We start from the raw sequence: 18,465 nt of genomic DNA on the forward strand, positions 1-18,465 counted from the left end.
TCTCAATGTTGTGGGATAGAGCCCTGCACCTGTCTCATGTGCTGGGTGTGGAGCCTGCTTGGGATTTTCTCTCTCCCTCTGTTTCTTTGCCTTTTTTTTTTTTTTTAAGATTTTATTTATTTGTTCATGAGAGACAGAGAGAGAGAGAAAGAGAGAGAGAGAGAGAGAGGCAGAGACACCGGCAGAGGGAGAAGCAGGCTCCATGCAGGGAGCCCACTTGGGACTCCATCCTGGGTCTCCAGGACCACACCCTGGGCTGAAGGCGGCATTAAACCTCTGAGCCACCCAGGCGGCCCTCTCCCTGTTTCTAATTAAAAAAAAAAAAAAAAAAAAAGACTAATTCACCTAGTCTGGAGTGGGGCCTGAGATTCTGCATGTCTAATGGGTTCCCAGGGAATGCCACTGTTGCCAGTCAGTGGACCGCATCCCAGGTAGCCAGGCCCTGAACAACTTTCAGGTAGGGTCTCTGTCCTAGAATACAAGGCTGGGATGACTACCCTCCTCCCACCATTGGTTGTTAAATGACCCGCTGCCAAGTCTACCTAACAAGGCTCTTATCCAATAAACCCACAATAGGATCTCCTATAATTAGGCTACTTGTTACTAGAAACAATCCAGGTATGTGGACAAATGGATAATAGCCCCCTAATTCATCTCAAGGCTTATCAGGCTAACCTCAGTGGGAAGCAGTCTCCTTCCCCACCCCCAAGCTCTCAACCCTGCCACTACTGCCAACAGGACTATCAGCAAGTCTTCTCCCTCCAGGCACTGTTAGAATGATTTTTTTTTTTAATAGAGCAACCGTGCTCAAACAAAACAATAGCAAAACTATTCACAGATCTCTTTCCTTGCTTATTGTCTCTTCCCACTGTAGAATAAGGTCCAGGAATTGCTGGTCTGTCTCCAGGCCTATCACCTCATCAGTGGAGAACAGAGGGCCTTGCAGGTGATCACCAGAAAGCAATTGGAGCACCTGAACCATAGGCTTCCTACAAGTTCCAGTGTGCTCACCCCTTCTTTTGCATGGACGCTTTTGAACCACCCTGTTCTTCCTGTTATAAACACTGCTAGACCCAGAGCCAAAAAGGCAGAGATCTGATCGAAAACATCATATCTTCACCTTGGAGCTGAGGTAAGGATTTATCAAAAGACTATTTGGTAGCTTTAAACATCAGCTGGTGTTTAAAATATTGAAGTCTTCTGAAAACGCTGATTTGCATGGGGGGGAAAAACAACTATCATTCTTTCCTGATGATCTTTATTTTTGAGGATCCTAGTACCCCCTGTGCTGTTAACATGTGTTCTAGGACAGAAAGAAGTTTCCCATCTTTGTCCCAAGAGTTCCATCTTCTAGAAAAGATGTTTAACAAAGCGCCCACCCATGAAGCTTGGCTTGGGGTAGGGCATAAATTTGGAAGATGCTTTCACTAAGGCAGCTTTAAAATTTAGAACAATACTTCACATCGCAGTAGAGAAAATTTGCATTTTCTAGCAGTTAAGAACTGGGCCTGGATTAAAATATTGAGGATTTTACTATTTTTCTTAAACATTAAGTTACACAAATAGGAGAAATTGTTTAGCTGAAAATTAAGAAACAAGGTAGGAGGGACAAATATAGGCTCGTCTACCCTCTACTCTGTATTTTTAGTACTCTATCTTGTTCAGAAATATTTTCAGAGTAACAGTCAGGAATACAATTCATACCAACTTAAGCCAAAACATAAAATGGATTGGTTCATGTAATGGTGAAATTCACAGAAAGATAGCATCAGGAATAACTAGATCCAGGATTTCCACAAAGGTCAGATGCTAGATCTATAACTCACAAATGTTTCAGGACAAACAGTATGAAATCATGTATATGTTGGTTAAGTTAATTCTAGAGATAATGTGCGGCCCTAATAGAAACATTACATAAAAAGGGAAACCCGAGCAGCCTGGGTGGCTCAGCGGTTTAGCGTTGCTTTCAGCCCACAGCATGATCCTGGACACACCGGGATTGAGTCCCATGTCAGGCTTCCTCTGTGGAGCCTGCTTCTCCCTCTGCCTCTCTCTGCCTCTCTCTGTGTGTCTCTCATGAATTAATAAATAAAATCTTTTAAAAAACAAAACAAAAACAAAAAAGGGAAACCCACCAAAGGCAACAACTGTGTGCACATCTATCATCTGTATCTGTAGACACCAAAGTATTTGCCAACTAACATAGCAAGTATAAGAAAACAGAGGCTAGGGGCACCTGGGTAGCTCAGTCAATTAAGTGTCTGCCTTCGACCCAGTTCATGATCTCAGGGTCCTGAAATCAAGCCCCACATCAGGCTTGCTGCTCAGGTGAGACTGCTTCTCCCTCTCCCTCTGCAGCTCCCCCTGTGCCCTCTCACATGTACTCTGTCAAATAAATAAACAAAATCTGAAGGAAGAGAAGAAAGAACGAACGCATGCACTCATGCTAGTTAATAGACATGATGAATATTAGGGATGTGTTTTTAATGGTGATATTAAAAATATTTAAGTTATGTGGATTGGCCAAGTATTTTTGAGATGTTCCTGTCCCTTATGAGATGAGATTACATCACTTCCACCAGACCTATTGCTTTTACCTCTAGTAATGGATCCTCAGTGCTTCCCTAACCAACCATGTGTCAAGCCATGGGTTTGGAAGATTTCTGGTTATCCAATGCTGACCTAAAGGTAAAAGGTCTCCTCTGGAATACCATTATCGCTACCTCCAGTGAATATTCCATGCAAAAACTCTGATGGGGCCACTCTGCAGAGGATGGACCTCACCCAAACCTTGGTTCTGTTTGTCGAGACTGAAGGAAAAGACACTGGCCTGGGTTTTATTATTATTATTATTATTATTATTATTATTATTATTATTATGATTAGGGGGTAAGGCCGGGGAGCAGGTTCACACAAGGGAAGAGGCTTGCAGAGGTTGAATTTGCCCTGCAGCAAAGCAAGGAACATGGAGGCTTTTTAGTCAACTTGCCCACAAGTAAGGCAGAAGCAGGGTGGGGGTAGAAAATGAAGCTTAAAATGGTCAGCAAACATCAAAAAATGAAGTCAGATTTCTTACTGCAGGCCTAAAAAGATAATGGCATTTAAAATTCATAAATCTAATGAAACACATTGATCTAACAATTTGGCTCCTGTTTTCACTTAAAGGTTACTTACTGCTTGTCTCTATATGTGACAGAATTTATTGTTTCAGACCTACTTTCCTTGTAATCAAAGAGCAAGGTTCTCAAGGGGTCACACCTACCCACCTTAAACCTTGTGGTGGTTACGATTACTAGTCAAAACCACCTGAGGGAGAGTCCATCAATAGATGAATGGATAGGGATCCCTGGGTGGCGCAGTGGTTTGGCGCCTGCCTTTGGCCCAGGGCGCGATCCTGGAGACCCAGGATCGAATCCCACATCGGGCTCCCGGTGCATGGAGCCTGCTTCTCCCTCTGCCTATGTCTCTGCGCCTCTCTCTCTCTCTCCCTCTGTGACTATCATAAATAAATAAAAATTAAAAAAAAATAGATGAATGGATAAAGATGTGCATACACACACGAATATTACCCATAAAAAATGAAATTGTGCCATTTGAAACAACATGGATGAATCTAGAGGGTATTACACTAAGATAAGTCAGAAAGAAACAAATACCCTATGACTTCACTTATATGTGGAATCTAAAAAACTAAACAACAACAAAAGCAGAAACAGACCCATAAGTACCGAGAACAAAATGATGGTTGCCAGAGGGGAGGGGAGATGAGCAAAACAGATGAAGGGGAGTGGGAGATGCAGGCTCCTAGTTATGCCATGAGTAAGTCCTGGGGATGACAGATACAGCATAGAGAATATAGTCCACGGTACTATAAGAGCATTGTACGGTGACCAAACCTGAGGGGTGCATGGCGTAATGCATAGAATTGTCAAATCACTATGCTGTACACCTGAAACTAATGTAACCTTGTATGTCAATTATACTTCAATTTTAAAAAAGAAAACCTATCTCAGGGTATTACATGATAGGTAGGTTTACAAGATCTCTGCTTTCCTTTATGTTCTATCCACTCAAACAGATCCTCTCCAAGTAGGGACAAAAAGGTCAGCACACTTGTCCACAGTGACCCTAACCAGGTGACAGGCCTCTGTACCTATGAATCCAGGCATGGGTGGATGACATGTCTCAACTAGAACCAAACCTCCAAGGGGCCAAGCCTGGTTCCCCTCCCCTGGCCTGAGGACCAGCTTCTTTCACTGAAACCACATGGCCCCAAGTAAGGGGCAGGCATGTAAAAACCGACGTCCACCTTACATCCCTTCCCCAGGCACAGATAAGATGAGACCCTCTCCTCTTCTCACTATCCCTTCCCAAACTGCAAATGCAAGGCACATCCAACAGTGAAATACTACTCAGCCATAAGAAGGAATGAAGTCTTGATACATGCTGTAGGTTTGCATAAACCTTGCAAACATGTGGCTAGTTAAAAGAAGTCAGGCATAGAAACCTCACATACTTTGTGATTCCATTTATAAGATATTTCTTAGAATAGGCAAGTCCAGAGACAGGAAGCATATTGATGGTTGCTGGGCAGTGGGGTGAATGGGGGACAGGGGAGTGACTGCTAATGGGCAGGGTGTTTCTTTTTGGTGTGATAAAACTGTTCTGGAATTAGTGTGATGGTTATCCTTTTGAATATCCTTAGATTAACCTTATGAATAACCTAAAATCACTGAATTGTATCAAAGGCGAATTTTACGGTATATGAATTCTATCTCAACCTAAAATAAAAATGGTCTGCCTGTTTGAAAAAAAAAAAAAAAGAAAGAAAAGAAAGAAAGAAAGTGACCTTATATGTAGAATTAATTCTAGTAGAGCGGACTTCAGGCCACACAGCTTTGGTCCTTTCTCCTTTGACATCTAGGAGGACTCAATGTCTGGATGCCACAAATGAAATGGTACTTCAATTATGCAATGGTAGGTTACCCATGTTCCGGCTTCTCCTAAGGCTTTCTTCCTTCACATCACAATCTCTCATATTGGTCTTTTACTGATTACCATTCCCCTTCTGGGGCGCTTAAGTAGTACAGTTGGTTAAGCATCCAACTCTTAGTTTTGGCTCAGGTCGTGATCTCAGGGTCATGAGATGAGGCCCCGTGTTGGGCCCCCTGCTCAGCATAGTCTGCTTGGCACTCTACTCTCACTCTCACTTCCTCTCCCTCTCCCCACCCCCCCCCCACTCCCATGCTCTCTCAAATAAAATCTAAAAACAAAGCAAAACCCTTCATTGTGCAGGATTTTTGGGGGTCTCACCATGCTAATGAGCATCATGAATCAGAGGAAAATGGCATGCTACCTCTCATATTTATTGACTACAGAACAACTTGAGTTTTTTTTTTTTTTTTTCATCCCTGAAGAAATGTCTTCTGGAATTTAATTTTTTGGAAAGTGAGTTGAGAAACACTAATCTCCAGAGCTATCAGACTCTTCATTTCTTTGGATTCTATGAGCTCCATACATTAACAGGTCTCATTAAAAATGCCTTTTAGTTAGTTTACTTCAGGGTTTGATTCCCAGCCTCATTCATTATTGGCTATGTGACTTTAAACAAGTTCCTGGGCTGAGATGCAGTTTTCCATCCATCCAAATGGAGACAGTACCTACCTCCCAAGAATGCTAGAAGAATCCAATGAGAACCAATGTAAAATGCTTAGAACACTACTTGGTATATAGCTGGTACTTAATACATGTACATCCTCTCTTTTTACAAAATATATCCTAAATCCTTTGTGAAAAAGCGGGCACAGATCTCTCTAACCCCCACAGCACTGGCAAGGAGCTGTGTCCACCACCGACTTTCAATATTTGCTAAGTGCATGAATGCATCTTCACTGCCCTCCACGTCCCAGAGCCACACAAATCCAGTGTAGACAGTCTCTGACAATGTGATGATCTTAAAAGGGTAGAATTCTGGAGCTTACAACTCCTACTAGAATTTTCACTAAATCTCCCACAAAACATATTTCTCTATCTTGCTCTTTAAAGATCTAAGCGTTGCAAATCTTTGCTTAAGGACACCGGTGGATGACACAGTGTTGTTTTTCTACTGTGGACGATGGATGATCCTACTGCAGAAAGCCTTAAAGCAGAGAAAACAATCTACAAGGAAAAAAAAAAAAAAAAACACAAACCCAGCACTTGGACTTTGGAACCAGACCCACCTGGGTTTGATTTCAACTCAGTTGCATATAACCATAAGCAGGTACTAGAACCTTGTCAGGCCTCAGTTTCTTGTCTGAGCGCTTCCCTGTAGGCTTGTGGAGAGGATTAAAATTAGTAAATGAGAAGTGCTTAGATTCTAGTAAGTACTCAATAAATACTGACTGCTATTTATAGTAATTAACATCTTCATTGTAAACCCTTTTCAGCACTGTTCAACCCTCATCTCATTAAACTGTCCTCTAATATCATGGTTGAAACCTAAGAGACTCAGCAAGATAGAAGGAATTAACCGAAGAAACTTGATTCATAGAACAAGTGTGAAAATTTCTTTTTATTGATATTAAAAGGGAATTTTCAGGCTGTAATACCAGCTCTTTATTCCTCAAAGGGAAGTAGTTACTGTAATGTACTTTGAGCCACACGGCTAGTTAGCACCTTCTCTCTTCATTGGAGAACCATGAAATCCATTATGTTCCCTTAGGAGGACAGTATTCAATGAGAAATTGCTACATTTGTAAAGAACATATTGACCATGATGGAAAGATTTTATCCAAATCTACACAACGATAACAAAATTGGATGTGACTGAAAGGTCTGGGGCAGCCCAATTCTCAGGAACAAAACCTAGAAACAAATGTCATGATACCCATAAAAATGCCTCCATGAGTCACAGGACAGACACCAAGCTAAGCCTTCATTCATATTCTAAGCTAGAAGGCCCCAACGATGGTTCAATTAGCAGCTTTCAAATGTTTTTTGAACTCTTTCTCAAACAAAATCTTTGCTGGAACTCAAAAATGTGAATGAGAACAAACTATAGCAGGACAACAGGGACTCTTGAGCTCTTCAAAGAACTTTCCAGACTCTGTGAGCCCCCTCCTCTAATAAACTCAAATACAAAGTTGAAGATCAGGGCAAGTAGCAGAGGAGGGGGTCTTGCAATGTAAGAGACTGAAACTATCTCCTGAAGACTGATCACTCTCTGAAGGGACTTGCTGAAATTCTTGGATCCTACCAAGTTCAAAAGTGTATTAGAGTAAATAATGTGCCCCCCCAAAAATAAATAACACCCATCTTTTTCCTTGTAACTCTATTAGGGCTCTTGAGGAATATCAGATCAGCTCAAGGCAAGTTTAAGAAACTATGCTTTCTCTACACATCTCAGTTGTAGTTTATGTTTGCAACCCTGTGTAGGGTCTAATGACCTTCTTATTTTAAACCTTTCTCAACCTTAGCACCATTAGCATTTTGGCCTAGATTATTTTTTGATCAGGGCAGAGGTGGGGTGGGGGTGCAGAGTCAGGGACGGCGGGTCCTGAGATATGCAGCATCCCTGGTCTCTGTATCCTGGGTACCAGTAGCAACCCCCTCATTCAAACAACCTAAAATGCTTCCAGACATTGCCAAATGTCTCTTGGGGAGAAAAATTGCCCCCAGTTGAGAATCCTGTCCTAGGCTCACCTGTTAGAGACCACTTCTCATAGTGGCAGGAGAAATCTAAGACAAAATCTAACCAAGGGCCTCCCTGACCATATAAGCTCTGATGAACAGCTGCTACATGCAAGAACTTCCATAGCTCCCCACAGCCTTCAGGGAGCACCTTTGACCACAGGCCCTCTGTAACCCAAGTCCACCTCCACTGGCATTTTGACCTCCTGCAGCCTCCACCACCTCCGACCGTCATGTAATACCTAAAGACTTGTTCATACTCCTGGCACTTTATACTTGCTTTTTCCTATGTCTAGAATCCCCTTTCTCAACACACTCCTCTCCCTAAAAGCATTTTCCTCTTTGAAACAGGGATTGGACAAAATTGGACAGGGATGCCTGGGGGGGCTCAGTTCATGATTCTGCCTTTGGCTGGCTCAGGTCATGATTCTGAGGTCCTAGGATCAAGTCCTGCATCAGACTCCCCACAGGGAGCCTGCTTCTCCTTTTGCCTATGTCTCTGCCTCTCTCTGTGTGTCTCTCATGAATAAATAAAATCATAAAATAAAATAAAATAAAATAAAATAAAATAAAATAAAATAATAATAAAATAAACCACTGGACAAAAGTCCCTCCGTGTGCCAGTTGTTAGGAGTACAGTTAGAGACCAGACACAATTCCTGCCAAGACTCCATATATATTGCAATTATTAGTTTACTCATCTGCCTCTCCTTGGAGATCAAAAGTCCTTGAGGAGTTTCTACATGTCTAGCATCCACCATATCTGTTCTAATTTAGAAGGCTAATATTTTCCCACACTTATTCAAATTCAAAATTTTAAGGGCTACAATAATAGGGTTAAATGCCACTAGAGGAAGAAAAAAAAGCAGAGATGCATAATCCACAAAGATATTCAACAAGGAAAAAAGACACTAAAACTTACAAACTTTAAGGACATCAAGACAGCAATAAATATACTTAGGAGAAATACGTAATCAACTAATTTCAGTTCTATGGATTTTAAGATCGCTGGAGAAAAATAAGCCTGCTGGAAACTAATTTCGAGCCTTTTCTCCAAAAGCTTTGTACCCACCAAAAGCTATGTATTAGGTTAAATCTCTGCTGGCTTCTCTAAATTTGTGTCCAGACAAATTGCAAACATCACACCACCCAGTGGTCACTGAGTCTGCTTTTAACAGGCTGATTGATTTTTATAATGTTCCAGGCAATTTCAAGTTGTCAGTAAGAACTAATTCTGTCTCGTTACTGTCTTTCACTCTTGGCAGCCCTGTGACCACTTATTGGTTTTTTTGTCTTCATGTTCATTTTCTTCTGCTAATTCTAAGGTCTTCTTTCCCCTCTCCAGCTCCATTCAAAGGTCTGAAGCTATAACCGTAGGAAGCCCCCAGCACAATTATAGGTGAAAACCTTGCTCTTCTCCTGGGCTACAAAGGTGAACCCTGAAGCCCCACATCCCACAAAACCTTCTGCCAAACCCAAGCCCATTAGAGCCTGGAATGCTGTATTACTTCATCAATCCAGCGACTCTCTAGTTGATGCCCTCTCTCGAGTTGATATTAAACCAACTTGTCAATCCGTAATTGTGGAATTCCACACTCTCATCTCATGCAGCTTGGGAATAGAATTGGACTGGCATGTATGTGACCTTTCTACATGTATTTCCATACCATCTCAAATAGAAATAATTTATGAACCACTTTACTCAGAATCCATATGATGGATAAGGCCACATCATCATGAGATCTCAACAAGAGCATTTTACAATAGTGGGATTATTAAATATATTCCTACTAGGCCTCACATCTTTAGAATAAAGTTCTTGCCATCAAGCAGAAACACAGGCAATTATTCCCTTTATAGCAAACATACTTCTTAGGCAGTGGAAGCCACTGTAAGACCTGGATCTGGAATCAAAAAAAAAAAAAAAAAAAAAAAAAAAAAACAAAAAACTAGCAGCATAGCATGCCAAATATTAAAAATAAAATGCTCTATATACCTTTTCCCCAGGTTTTAGGAGGAAAAAAAATGACAGATCCTCCAACAACATCATATACATCATATCTTACCCCATGTGATTATCAAGAAGCCAACATTCTTTAGGTAGAACCAATAAGATGAATAAAATATGCTTGTGTCCTTGAGGAACTCAAAATCAACTGAGATGCTTCAAACTGAGCACCACAGCAGTACCAACTATAGAGGTCCACAGAGAAGCACCCATCCCCCTGGAACTGAGAGTCAAGGTGAGCTCCACAGAGAAGAGAAGAGAGTTGTGCCTGGATAGGAGGAGGAGGAAACATCCAGGACAAGGTAAGGCAGCTTTCTAGAATAGTCCAGGCATAGCCAAAAATGCCAGGGGGCATCAGTAGGCTTCTGAAAAAGGCAAGATGGTTCCAGATGAGGCTTTAGAGACAAACGTTGGGAAAAGTCTGGATCATCCTCTACGCCTCAAAAATTGTAAATAAGTGATGTACCTGTTCTAGAAATCAAACAAGGTGGCCTCAAAACTTCCCTTGGCTTGACTAAACTTCTTCCTAAGCATCTAACTTCCTTCTTTTTAGAGCCTCAGAGCCTTTTCTTTAGGAAACTTATACATTCTTTCTCTGCCCCTGTGAAATGTACATAAATCTTCCTAAAAGCCTCTTGCCAGTCACGGGCCAGGATGGTCTTTCTTCGGGACCTGGGAACTAGCTCTTGAAGTACAACCAAAGGAGAGACTACACTTATTACCCAGTTTCTACAGGAGCAGAGGAGCCTAATCCCTGTGGGCTCCTCTCTGCAAGTTGTAAAACTATCTCCTGTCTTAAAGATATGCGAAATTAAACATTCCTTTGGGTAAAGTCAATTAGCAAACAGTTGATGTTTCTTACCACAGCCCTCGAAAACCTTACCACCCCCTGCTTCAGGGCAGTTGGGCACAGACCACAAATGGTGGCGTCTCTCCTCCACTGCAATAGCCTTGAATGAAATCCTCCTTGTCTGTTGAGCTTTTTCCAAAATAGTCAGCTTCACAAAAGATTTTCTCTTACCTGGATCCTGCATTCTCCTTCAGCTACCCTGACCATCCCCCCCCACCGTGTCTGTTCCCTTTTTACAGCAAAACTCCTTCGACTTGAGTATATTTTGTCCCCCTTCTTCCCTGCTCCACTCTGACTTTTGCACCCACCATTCCACCAAAACTGCCCTGTCAACCTCATTGATGACCTCCTTTTATGATTTTGTTAAATGAACACTTGTTAAGCCGAGCACAGGGTACCCACTGGTGAACTGTGGTCCAACAGACCATAAGAAAAATTTCGATCAAGAAGCTTATTACTCACAGATCCTGGAGGAGGTGTATAGCACACCTGGAGAGGCCACACGGGGAAGCCAAGATAGAGTGCAAACAGAGGCAGGAACTGGGGCATATGCTTTTATTAGGGTCTGTGGGTAGTGTGCTTTGGGGTTCCTGGGCTATGATTAGATTGGTTAATTCAAACCAAAAGAGTTGGGTTTTGGTAAGCTCTACAGGGAGGGGTCTTATCTAAGGGGAATGCAAGGGGAAGGCCCTGAGAGGCAGGAATAGTCTTTCCGAATATTGATCACAACAACTACTGGGGAATTGCTATCAGGAACTTCTATTTTCTCATAACTTCATGGGCTATTATCCAGAGCATATATTTGGATGAGGGGCTAGTGTCGGTTTCAGGTCCTGTAGGCCACTTAGCTAAACAAAATGGATGCTGGGGTAAGTATGCTATAGGGTAGCTTAGCTAAATTCTCAGCACCTCCATTGCTAAATCCAAGGTTCACTGCTTAGTCCTCATTCTACTTGAATGCAACCAGCAGCATGTGACTCAGCTGATCAATTCTTCCACCCTTCTGGAAAGATCTTCAGCTTCCAGCTCTGCACCCTTTTCCTCTTACCTCTAGCTTCTTCTCAGGTTCCTACTTACCCCCTGATCTGTAACTTCAGAGCCACACCTCTTCTCTTCATATGCTCACCCCTAAGGGTTCTCATCCAGGCTACTGCATTAAGTACCGTGTATTTTCTGACCACCTCCAAGGGCATGTCTTCAGCCTACACCTTGTCTCTGAACTCCGGAAAGGCATTCCAATGGGTTATAGACAAGTGATTACACCTCTACTTGCACGTTTAGCAAACATGGCAAAGTTAGTTTGTCTAAGACTGAGCTCCTGTTTCTCCCTCAGACCTGCTCCTCCCCTACATTCTTGCCCATCATAAAAGACAACTCCCAATCTTCCAGTTGCTTAGTTTAAAAAAAAAAAAAAAGACACAGGTGCACACACCAAAAATCACCTTTAATTCCATTTTTTTCATGTAACTCCTTTCAATGTGTCATGATATTCTGTCCAAACTTTCAAAAGACAACCAGAATCCAGTCAATTCTCACTTCTCCCCCAGCAAGCACCCTGTTCCGAGTGGTCACCTCTTGCCTGGATGATTGCAGTGACCTGCTAATCATCTCCTTCCTTCCTGTGCCACCTCCACTCCCCTGTCATCACAGAGAGCACATGGATCCTTTGAAGACACATACCTGGTACATCACTGGCCTGCTTGCAACTTCCCTGGGAGTGCCTCAAGTAGCTCAGAGCACAGCCACATCTCTGCAAGCATCTGGGAGGAATCCCATGACTGGCCCCCACTTCAGCTGGCCACAGCCCACGCTATCCTCTCAGCAACCTGCACTCCACTCTTTCTCTCCTCCTAGTTCCTCTGCGAACATGCTGGGCTCTCTCCCCAACTCAAAATCTTTTTCCTCAAAATGCTATTCTCTCTCCCTGGAAAATTTTCCTCCAATTATCTCCACCTTCCCATCCCAAGCCATTTCTAACAGTCATCATTGTGGAAAAGCCTTCTCTGAAACACTCTTCAAAGTTCTTTCTACCTCTTCCAGGCAACTGGGTGGCTCAGCTAGTTAAACATCTGACTCTTGATTTTGGCTCAGTCATGATCCCAGGGTCATGGGATCAAGCCCTGTGTCAGGTTCTGTGCTCACTGTGCTCAGTGAGTAGTCTGCTGGAGACCTCTTTCCCAATGCCCCTGCCCCCTGTGCTCTCTTTCTCAGTAAATAAATCTTTAAAAAAAAAAAAAAAAGTCATACCTCTTCTCCTTTCCCTGATTGATTTTTCTCCAAAGCTCTTATTCTCTCCTCCCTGGCATGCTTTTCTTTGCATTTCTTTACTGCATAGCTCCCTTGACTAGAATGTAAGCTCCATGGGATCCGGACTCTTCCCACCTCCTCAGCAAGTAGAACAGAGCCAGCACCTAGCATGTGCTCAGCTCTGAATAAATGGATATATGTAGCAATGTAGCAGAGGCAGGAAAGAGGGTAGAAATCACAGAAGGTGGGAATACCAGAAGTAAGGCTTCCACAGAGGCCTGAACAACAAAGGGGTCCTGAACAAAGGCAGTGACAGATGGAGCAGGCAGGACTGTAGGCACAGAACTTCTTCCTCTGTGAGAGGGCAGTGATGCAGTAGGAAGGGTTGCCAAACTTAACTGGCCACAGAACCCCTCTGGGTTGAAGACTATCATATGCCAGTAGTTCTGCAGAACCTATGGGGGAAAAGTGGAATTAGATGTTCCCTAAAATTTTGCCCCAGCACTAAAGTTTGAGGAGCCTGAGTCAAAAAGCATAAAGGATTCAGGGGCGCCTGGGTGGAATAGTCAGTTGAGTGTCCAACTCTTGGTTTCAGCTCAGGTCCTGATCTCAGCGTTGTGAGATCAAGTGCTTTGTTAGGCTCTGAGCTCATCGTGGAGTCTGCTTGAGTTTCTCGCTCTCCCTCTAATAAATATTAGATTATTTATTAGGAGAGACGCCACCATTTGTGGTCTGTGCCCAACTGCCCTGAAGCAGGGGGTGGTAAGGTTTTCGAGGGCTGTGGTAAGAAACATCAACTGTTTGCTAATTGACTTTACCCAAAGGAATGTTTAATTTCGCATATCTTTAAGACAGGAGATAGTTTTACAACTTGCAGAAGAAAAAGCATAGAGGATGCAGTGCACTTAGGCCATGTGCTCCCTTGGTATGTAACAGTCACAATCACACAAATCCATACACGATGTAGACATCTGATCTCAAAGACAAAGACTAAAACTGCTCTATCAGCTAGAATCTTCCAGTCTCTGGCAGCAGAAAGCCAGACTGACGTAGGCTGATGTGACTGACACCTCATCTTCTTATAATAGGTAATCTCTGAATATGCAGTCCAGTTTGGTGGCAGCCTTCCAACAGCAGGGCTTCAACTAATTTCTTGAATTTTCTGTTTTCCTTTTTTTTTTTTTTTTTTTTAGTTCAGAGTTGTAAATTGGCTCCTACTGTTCCAGACATGGTATCATCATGGATACCATCATACCAGAACAAACAGATGGTTACCAGCAGGGAGGGGGGATGGGAGAAAGGTGATGGGATTAAGGAGTACACTTGTTTTGATGAGCACGGGGTATTGTATCTAAGTGATGAAGAACTAAATTGTACACCTGAAACTAATACTACACTGTATGCTAACTAGCTGGAATTTGAAGAGAATAGAAGAGAGAAAAAAGAGAAAAAATAAAAAAACAAGTGCTATATAGTTGACCCTTGCATACTATAAGTTTGAACTGTTAGGGTCCACTTCTATGCAGATTTTTTATAAATACACTACCATACTGTAAATGCATTTTCTCATGTTTTTTTTAAAGATTTTATTTATTCATGAGAGAGATGCAGAGAGAGAGAGGCAGAGACACAGACAGAGGGAGAAGCAGGCTCCATGCAGGGAGCCCGGCTTGGGACTCAATCCCCCGTCTCCAGGATCACACCCCGGGCTGAAGGCGGCACCAAACTGCTGAGCCACCCAGGCTGCCCTCTCTTATGATTTTTGACATTGTTCTCTAGCTTACTTGATTATAAGAACAGATAGTAAACATTCAAACTTATGATAATTACTTATGTTGTCAGTAAGACTTCTGATCAAGAGTAGGCTATTAGTAGTAAAGATTTTGGGGAGTCAAAGTTATATGCAGAGGCACTTGGGTGGCTCAATCGGTTGAGTGTATGAATCTTGGTTTCTGCTCAAGTCATGATCTCAGGGTCCTGGGGTTGAGCTATATCAGGCTCCCCGCTCAGTAGGGAGCCTGCCTGTGGATTCTCTCTCCTCCCTCTGCTCCTGCTTCTGCTCACACATGCATGTACATGCACTCTAAAATGCATAAATATTAAAAAGTTCTATACAGATTTCCAACTGTGTAACAGGTGGGGGCTTGGTACCCCTAGCCCTCCCACTCCTAACAGTTCAATGGTCAACCTTACAAGAGCTGTGAGGCCCATGGCATGGGGAGTAGCAAGCAACAGGAGTGCCAGTATCATAAATCTCTTCTTCCTAACTAGGTAGTCCTCAGCCAGTGACAGGTGAGGCTCAACGTGACTTACTCTGATGGCAATTCCTATTTTCTTCCTCAACTAGACAAGTCTCAACCCCGTTCTAGCTACTTCTGCTTCCTCTGTGTCTGAATGTCAGGGGCTCACATCGAGGAAGAAAGGATAAAGCCCCAGAGAGGCACAGGCAGATGGCATTCCACATTTGTCCTGACATCTGATTGAAGCACAAGTGAAATGAGCCTTATGCTATCCTCACCAAGTTCTAAATATGATGGACTGTACTATACGCACAACCCTTGAATAAGAACTTGAGATAAATTGATTTGGAAACCTTCTTCCTGAAAAATTGTCTCAACCTGAGAGCGCCAGTTTTTCTGCACCATTTTTAGTACCTATTTTTACAAACCATTTCTCAAAAGTCACCACCTGCAATAAGTCTAGAACGTTCATTTCCAAACTTGAGCATTTTTATGCAAACTTTTCATCTTCCTGGGCTACATAAGCCCAAGGAAAACATTTATTATATGGGCTACATGGCAAAGGCTTGCCCCACGAGAACACAAGCTCCATGAGAGCAGGGACTTAGCCTGGTTGGTTCATTCAGTGTCCCCGCACCTAACCCAGTGTGTCTACATCAAAAGCATCCAATAGATTATTGGTTGAATTAATGTCACAGGATGACAGTCCTTCTTGTGCTGTAGGATTTGTCTTGCATCACTCTCCCCTTGAGGATTAAGATATTGATGGAGCTTCCTTCAAGATCAATGGCATGCCCTGATGAGAAATAGGGATGTGGAGGAGGAAAAGCATGTGAGCTCAAGCTATCTATTTAGTCTTAAGTGGAATCTCTCAAGAGACACATACCAAAGATGCTGATGGAAAGCTCAAAGTAACAGCTCTCCTCAGGAGGAGCTGTGTTGTGTGAGGAAGTCAGTAAGCATTGATAATAGCAACACTTATCCAAATGCCATGCTTTATTCAAGTACTTTGTGTAAATTACCCCACTTACCTTTCAAAAAATAGTGTCTATAAAGTTGACATTATTACTAGTATGTCCCTTTAACAGACTGGGAAACTGAGGCACTGAGTTCAATTAATTGCCCAATTTCTCATACCCAGTTTGGGTCAGAACCAGAATTTGAACCAGGCAATCTGGCTTAAGTATCCGGGCTCCTGGCATCACCACTGTGGCCACTTTGGCCTCCCAGGACTTTCAGAATCCCCATCTCCTATCTAAAGGGGGCTGAGGGGGCGGTGCAGGGGAAACAGTGAGAAATGATCAATCAGCAGCCTTCCAACCTCCTCAGCTACACCACGGTTTTCTTGAAAGAAATCCTCCTTGGCTAGCCAAATCCTTAGAAACAGGAAGCACAGTGGTGGTTCCTAAGGGCTGGGGGCGGGGGGAGGGGAATTATTTAGAGGTCATAGTTGTTTTGCAAGATGAGAAAGTTCTATAGATGTGTTTCACAACAACATGAATATACGTAACACAACTGAGCCATACACCTTCCAGTGATTATGATGATAGATTTTATGTTGTGTGTTTTTTACCACAATAAAAAAGAAAGAAAGCTTACCTAGAAGCTCGGTAAGGAAAACAGAAGTGTCGCTGCCTGATGTGGTAGACCAAGGGCCTAAGACGCCAGCCTGATGTGGGACTCCATCCCAGGACCCGGTATCATGACCTAAGCCAAAGACAGATGCTCAACCGCTGAGCCACCCAGGCATCCCTCATCCTTGTTTGTGAAGCAAAGGCTATGTGCTCAGCCACCACCCCAGCAGGGAAGGCTCCTTCTATCCCCACAGTAGTTGTGGGTGAGGCTCTACCTTTATAGTCCACAGACACTCCCACAGAAACCCAGTTCCCCTAGCCTCTAGCCATTCTGGGGACATGACAAGTGTCCAGGATTCCCAGAGGGAATGGCAGAGGGCCTAGCTCAGAAGAGAGACCCGCACAAAGAAGTATAAATGACACTCCATCCTTCCCTAACCCCCAGCCCTCTGAACAGTACAGTTCACGAGCCTCAGGAACAGGGAAGGAGTGGATGGGACAAAGCCGCCGCTGCCTTAGCCAGCTCGGAGCAGTAAAAACCAAAGAACTCCAGGACCAAAGTTAAGTGAGGGTATCAGCACGTATTTTTCATTAAAAAAAAAAAAAAATCCTAACTAAAAGACAGAACAGTTACCATCCTTGACTGTGAAGTTCTTCGCATCTTCCATAGGTCCTAAAGTGACCTACTTCTAGCACGCGTACATTGCACCTGTACCTGAAACTCACTTCAGCACTCCCCTTATATTCTGACCCAGTTTACGTGGAGCTGTCTGAAAGGAGGCAGAGATCAGGAAAATAGGCATCTGGAAGGGATATCCATGCTTCCTAGTTTTGATCTGTACCAACTCTTTTGCCCACCACAGAAGTTATTTGGTTACTCATACAGAACAATACATTTCTCTTTGTTTGAGAACATGGTGATTATCTTCACAAGAGGGAATAAATAAGATAAAGGACATCACGCAGACCAGATTTCTCATTTGGCAAGCAGAATGAAAATCATTTGATCATATCCCTGTGGAAAAAATAATTTTTCATAGACTTGTTATAGGTTTCATAAAATATATTGTGCACATATTTTTAAAAGAAAATGGCTTTTTAATGATATTTAAAATATATGGCACAGCAAGAATTATTTAAAACGTGTTTCTGAGGCCCGAAGTTTGGTACTCCCTGCTAAAATATAGATGATTTGGATAAGTCTGTCTTCTTGGGATAAATGTGAAACCTAGCTCATCTTATTATAAAGCTCATATGAAGAAACTTGGTATTCGGCTAGTTAGGTAATTGATATAAATCCTCCAAGATAAAAGAGAAAATCCTCCCAAGATATTAGATCCCCTGAATGTCAACCAGTTAACAGTTACCCATTGACCTGTGTGCATTAAAAAAAAAAACTTATCCTAGAGGACAGCAAACAATGGTGCAACACAGAAGTCAACATGGAGCAGAATGAGAGGAAGCAGAGCTGAATCCAGTGGAAGGATGTACAACAAATTTCTTAAACAGTGTGGCAGGCTCAGGAATGCAGGGATATACGATGCAGGTGATCTGGGTTCTCAATTCCTGATCCAGGCAGATTAACTTTGTTTTCATGAGCAAATGGCTTGATTTCCCACATTGGTGAGCATGTTTGCAACAGACATACATGCCTATTCTATTCAGAGGACTATGCCCCTGTACCCGTGCCCACCTCATATAAGCATTTAATGTTGGTCTACAAAGCACAGGTGAGAATCAGAGAACAATCTTATCCCCTCAACTGGGGAAAACAGGCATCTTGACAGCCATGGAGGTAAGTCATGAGGGTCTTGTCCGTAGAGCATGGGCTGCCCCATTTATTACCCTTCCAGAAAACCCAGGTGTTTTCTCCTT

Source organism: Nyctereutes procyonoides, unplaced genomic scaffold (assembly GCF_905146905.1).
Source record: "Nyctereutes procyonoides isolate TBG_1078 unplaced genomic scaffold, NYPRO_anot_genome, whole genome shotgun sequence".
NCBI lineage: Eukaryota > Metazoa > Chordata > Mammalia > Carnivora > Canidae > Nyctereutes > Nyctereutes procyonoides.